General features: G+C 36.3%; 1 pseudogene; it reads left to right on the top strand.

Annotated features, from left to right (window-relative positions):
- The first annotated feature begins 1073 nt into the window (after positions 1-1073).
- LOC147829158 (small nucleolar RNA SNORA40) lies at positions 1074-1195 on the top strand (annotated as a pseudogene).
- Positions 1196-6045: the final 4850 nt, after the last annotated feature.

The following is a 6045-nucleotide window of genomic DNA, read 5'->3' on the forward strand; positions in this document are numbered from 1 at the left end:
TGACTTCTGACCTCATTGACACACTGCCCCAAATACACACTAAAGGGTAGGAAGAAAAAAGTTCATTTTCAGGCATAAAATTCATTGGTCTCTACTATCCTAAGTGAGATTATTTTAAAAAGGACAAGATATCCAAAGAAACACTGCCCCCCAAACCCCAACAAACTGCCAGTAGTTATCAATTTTTAAATATGACACAGACATTGAAACTTTCAGAAAATAAATTTAAGTAGCTATGATAAAGATTTTAGAAAAAAGGATAGACAACATGTGGAGGAGGATAGGTGATTTCGGCAGAGGGGAAAATACGTGAAAAAAAACCAAATGTAAAAATCAAAGACAGAGTACCAGAAATGAAGGATATCATTAATGAGTTCGTTGATAGAATCAACATAGCTAAGGGGAAAAGTGATGAATTTAAAGATGTCAATAGAACTTATCTAGGTTGAAGCAGAAAAAAAGATGAAAAAAGAACAAGCATCCAAGAGTAAGATAATATCAAATGTCTAACTTCTGTGTGATCCAAATTACAGAAAGAGCAGAAATTGAATGAGAAAAAATAATTGAAGGAATTAAAGAAGATTTTCCAAAAGATTAATGAAAAATAAATCAAATGTTCAAAAAGCTCAGAGAACACTAAGAAGAATTAGTACTTCAAGGAAAAATCATATTCAAGTTGCTGAAAACAAAAGACAAAAACAAATGAAAATCTTGAATGGAACCATAGAATAAGACATGTTACAGAAAGAGAAACAAAGATAATACAGCAGAAATGCTGGGTGTGGTGACAGATGCCTGTAATCCCAGGAGGCTGAGGCAGGAGGATTGCTGTGAACTCAAGGCCAGCCTGGGCTACATAATGAGTTCAAGCTCAGCCTGAATTACATAGTGAGACCTTGTCTCAAAAAAAAAAAAAAGAAGAAGAAGAAGAAAGACAGCCAACTTTTTCCAGAAACTATGCAAGCCAAAAAGACAATGGAGTTAATGTCTTTAAGGACCTGAAAGAAAGAAGAAAAACTGTCGATCTGGAATTCTATACCAACAAAACTCTTTCAAAAATCAAGGTGTCCTATGGCACTTGTGCATGTTTGTCCTAATTTGTGGACTTAATGGACAGGTGCAAAAAATAAATCCTCTTTTGCATCCCAGAACTCATTGTTTAGCCTGAGTTTTGATACATATAAGAAGGAATGTTACTGCCAGTCACAGTGGTACAAGCCTGTGGTCCCAGGACTCCTGAGGCTGAGGCAGGAGGAATGAGCCTGCACTGTATGGTGTGACTCTGCCTCGGAAAACAAAACCAAAGCCAAAATAATGATATCCTAAAATAGATTAAAGTGATGGAAAGTGTTCTGAGACTGAAGTTAATTATAAATCACAGGATACAAGTGAAATCTCAGCTCCATAGATTTGGTGTTCCAATTTTTATGTTGTGGCACATGAAGACAGCTTTCCTTTGTTAAAGGCTTCTGTCTTGAACATGGGGCTGGAATTGAAGATACGTCTTACTGTGTTTGTGTCACATTTGTTGAATTGTAGTAAGCAGTAACATCAGATTTTAAATTTCCACAGGTTAAAAAAAAAAATCAAAGCATCTTTTTTTTTTTTTGGTACTGGGGATCAAACTCTGATCCTTGTGCTTGAGGGGCAGGCGGTGGAACCATTAAGCTAAATCCCCAGCCCAAAACAAAGTATCTTAATAAAAACAAAATCTCATGAGATTCAGCACCAAAACCTCAGTGCCATAGATGAATTGCAAAAATAAATACACAATTGAGACCAAAAGACTATGATGCCAAATGGGAATTTAGATCAGCACAAAGAAATGAACAATGCTAGATATGACATCAGAAAATGCAGTGGTATTTCAGTTCACAAATGCTTTGTTTGCAAACAATGTGGTTCACAAACAGAAATGTTTGGCAAAATTTTGTTTTGGTTGTAAACTCTGCACCAGGTGATAATTATGAATGCGGCCATCTTTCCTGCATGAACATGAACATGACCTTGTTTTCCAGAATTGTGGAATGAATTAAGTTCGTGAACCGAGATACCATCCTACAAAATTTATTCTTTTATTTTTAATTGCTCTACTAGAGCAATTAAATGAATTGTTTAAAGAGAAATAATAGTAATATATTATGATTTTATAAATATGTAAAAATGAAAATGGGCAACAATAGCACGAAGGAGAAATTGGAAGTAAACAGCAAGGTCTTATGCTACGTGCTAAATTGCATATTATTTGCAAATTGCCTGTTTGTTTTTCTTTTTTTTTTTTTTTGGTACCAGGGATCAAACTCAGGATCTTGTGCTTGTGAGGCAGGCAGCAGAACCACTTAGCCAAATCCCTGGCCCAACTGCATTTATTTGAAAGTAAACTATACTTAATTAAAGATGTACACTGTAAGCTTCACAACAACCACTAAAAAATAACTGAGGTAAGCAACCAGAAGGAAGCTCCCCCCCCTCCATCCCAGGCTCCTAGGGCAGTGAAGCTCAGCTGGTCCCAGCACCCAGAAGGAAGCTCCCCTGCTGCCATCCCAAGCTCCTAGGGCACAGAAGGTGAGCTGCATGGGTGCCAGAAGCACACCCCCCACCCTGCCGTGGAAATGAGAAGACACATAAACAAGCCTCAAAAACAGACTTCCAGATCACCTACAGCAACCCCAAAGGGAAAGGAGATGGAACACTCTGATACTCAACCACCTGGACTCTCTGAACTGGCAACAAAAGAGGATCTGGGAAAAATGAAATCAGAAATAATTACTCAGATAACAGCAAAGATTTTGCTTATGGTGCAAGACATGATTAATAAATCTAGAGAGGACACAGATAAAAAAATAGAGGATCTGAGGAACATGATGGAATTCCAACACAGGAAACAAATGGAATCCATAAAACAGATACAAACAGATTTCCAAGAGATTAAAAAACTCCATTGAAAGTCTGCGCAGCAGAATGAACCAATGTGAGGATAGAATTTCACATATAGAAGATAAGATTGCAATTAGTGAGGAGGAAAAGAAATATTGCTTTAAAATTGTAAGGGAACATGGGAAATCAATCCAGCAGCTGCTAGACAATGCAAAGAAGAATAACATAAGACTGATTGGAGTCAATGAGGAAAGAGGAGAGAGTGCAGATGACATAAAAAAACTGTTCACAGAAGTGATGGCAGAAAACTTCCCAAGGAGGGGAAAAGAACTTGACATACAGATAAATGAGGCATATAGGACTCCAGCTAACTTTAATCAAAAAAAAATCTACACATAGGCATATAATAGTTAGGATTCCAGAAATCTAACAGAAGAATAAAATTCTACAAGCAGTGAGAGAAAAGAAACAAATCACATACAAAGGAAAGCCCATCAGAATCACAGCAGACTTCTCAATGCAAACCCTCAAGGCAAGACGAGCTTGGAGTGATGTATTTCAAGCCCTAAAGGAAAACAGCCTCCAACCCAGATTGATGTACCCTGCAAAACTATCTTTCAAAATGGATGGAGAAATAAGGTGCTTTCATGATAAGAGCACCTCAGGAACTTCATGAATACCAAACTGGCACTCCAAAAAATTTTAGACAATACCCTAGGAAAAGACAATGAGGATCACAGCCTCAGGAAACCCAGCAGAATGAATCCATTGGGTGTGACAAATTAAACGCAAAGGGGGAGAATCCAACAAAAAGAAAAAGTCATGACAAGGCTTTTAAAACTTTGTACTTCATCTCCCTAAGTAGTGTATAATTCAATCTTATTATTGTACTGATTAGTATTTTTCTGATTCTAGAATTGCACATCATTCCTTGTGCTATACTGGCTATTTATCATCTCCTTATGTCTACATTTTAATTGGGTTGTCTATTAATGAGCTCTAAGAATTCTTTATATAGTCTGGTCATAGGTTATATGCATTGTAAATATGGTCTGTTTAAGAACTACTTTTCATTTTAATGATGTCATTTAAAGTTCTAAATTTTGATGGAATCTCATCAATTTTTTTTCTTTTATACATCATGTTTTTTGTATCCTAGGTAGTTCTTGCCTACCCTGAATTCATAAATATTTTCCCTTATAATTTCTTCTTAAAGTTTTATACTTTTAGGCTTTCTTATTTAGGTTCATAGATCCCTTCAACTTATTTTCACGTATGGAAATAAGAGTTGAGGTTAATTTTTTATATACAGATACCAGGTGTTCTAGTGCCGTTTGCTGAAGACACTATCTCTTCCTCGGTTCTTGAATCGAGTTTATATTCTATAAAATGCTAATGTTAAATAATCTTTCAAAACTCAGTGGACCATATATGTGTGGTTCTATTCCTAGATTCTCTGTTTTGTTCCAATGATCTATATGTGTTTCCTTACACCAACACTGCCTTGATTACTGTAGCTTTAGAAGAAGTCTTAAAATTGCATGCTAAATGTCTTCCAACACTGTTTTTGTTTTTGTTTTCGGCTTTTCTGGGTCCTTTGTACACCTACATAACTTTAAAATTTCAATATCCAATTCTTCATTTATAGCAAGTATACACAGACCTGAATTTTTATATATACCTCGTGTTTTCTAATCCTGCTAAATTCAAGTACAAGTTCTAGGGGCTCCTAGAGATTTCTTAGTATTTTTCTCTGTAGATGATCATTTCATCTACATATAAAGATTTTGCTTCTGCCATGCCAATCCTATCCTAGTTGTGTCATTTTATTGCCAGACTATTTTGGTTTAGACCTATGTTTCAAAGTCTAATGGACAGATGAAGAGTAGGCATATATGCCCTTGTTCCCCACTTTAGGGAGAAAGCATTGTATGGTCTCCATTCATAGAAGGAGGTTTTTTTGGAAGTATAGAATACATGTCTTTGATCTGTTGAGAAGGTTCTGTTCTACTTCTAGCCTCCTGATAGCTTTTACCATGAACAGCTGTAGAATTTAATCCAATACTCTTTCTCCAACTAGTGACAGGGTCATATGGCTTTCTCCTTTCCTCTGTTAAAATGATTACTTTTGGGGGTGGATCTTCCAATGCTGAACCAACAATGCCATCCCTATAACAAAACCACTTTCTACATACTGCCAGATCTGACTTCTAAGAGTTTGTTTTGTTAAACAAATTTCTATCTATGTTCATACTTTTCTCTTCTATTATCTTTATCCAGTTTGAGGATTAGCACAATGTTGATTTCCTAAAATGAGGGGAGAAGTGTTCCTTCTTTTTTCTGCTTTAATTGTTTGATATAATTTATCAGTTAAAATGTTTATGAGCCTGCTGTTGTCGTATAGGTAGGTTTTCAAGCTAGGAATATACTTTCTTTAATAGGTGCTATTCAAATTTTATATTTCCTCCAGAGTTAGTTTCATTAATTTGTCTTTTAAGTTGCTTCTTAGAAGTTGTCAAATTTATTTCAAAAAAGATTTTTGTAATATGCTTTCTATATCCTTTTAAATTCTGTAAAATTTGTGGTAATGTCTCCTAGATCGTAATATTGTAATTTTAAAAATGTATAACTGATATTGGATAACAGGAAGAAAAGGTCTAAAAGAGCAGGGGAATTGGGAGGGGTAGGGGAAGGGAAAAAAGGGAAAGGAAAAAATATGAGAAGAGGAAAAAAATGGAAACAAAGTCTTTGCAAATAGGGAAGGGTGGAGGGGGTGAAGGGAGGGCAAGGAAAGGGGAAAAAAATTAAAAAATTTAAAAAAAATAACAGGTTTAAATGAAAAGCCAATAGAGGAGATAAAATGAAGCCATAAAAAACACTAAGTCAAGAAAGAAAAAATAAATAAACTAAGCCAGAAGTGGTGGCTCATGCCTGTGATCCCAGCACTCTGGGAGGCTGAAACAGGAGGATCACAGCAATTCCAGCCCTGCCTGGGCAACCTAGTGACTTATCAAGATCCTGTATAAATGCAAAAAGGCGCTGAGATGCATCTCAGTGTGAAAGCCTTGGGTTCAGTCCCCAGTACCAAAAAACACCAACGCAACTCAGGGCTGGGAGCACAAGCCAGTGGCAGAGCACTCTCTGGGCAGGCAGTGGGCACCGGTCTTC

The sequence above is a fragment of the Heterocephalus glaber genome, unplaced genomic scaffold (assembly GCF_053883595.1).
Source record: "Heterocephalus glaber isolate CG9 unplaced genomic scaffold, H.glaber_assembly_v1.0 deba00000738, whole genome shotgun sequence".
NCBI lineage: Eukaryota > Metazoa > Chordata > Mammalia > Rodentia > Bathyergidae > Heterocephalus > Heterocephalus glaber.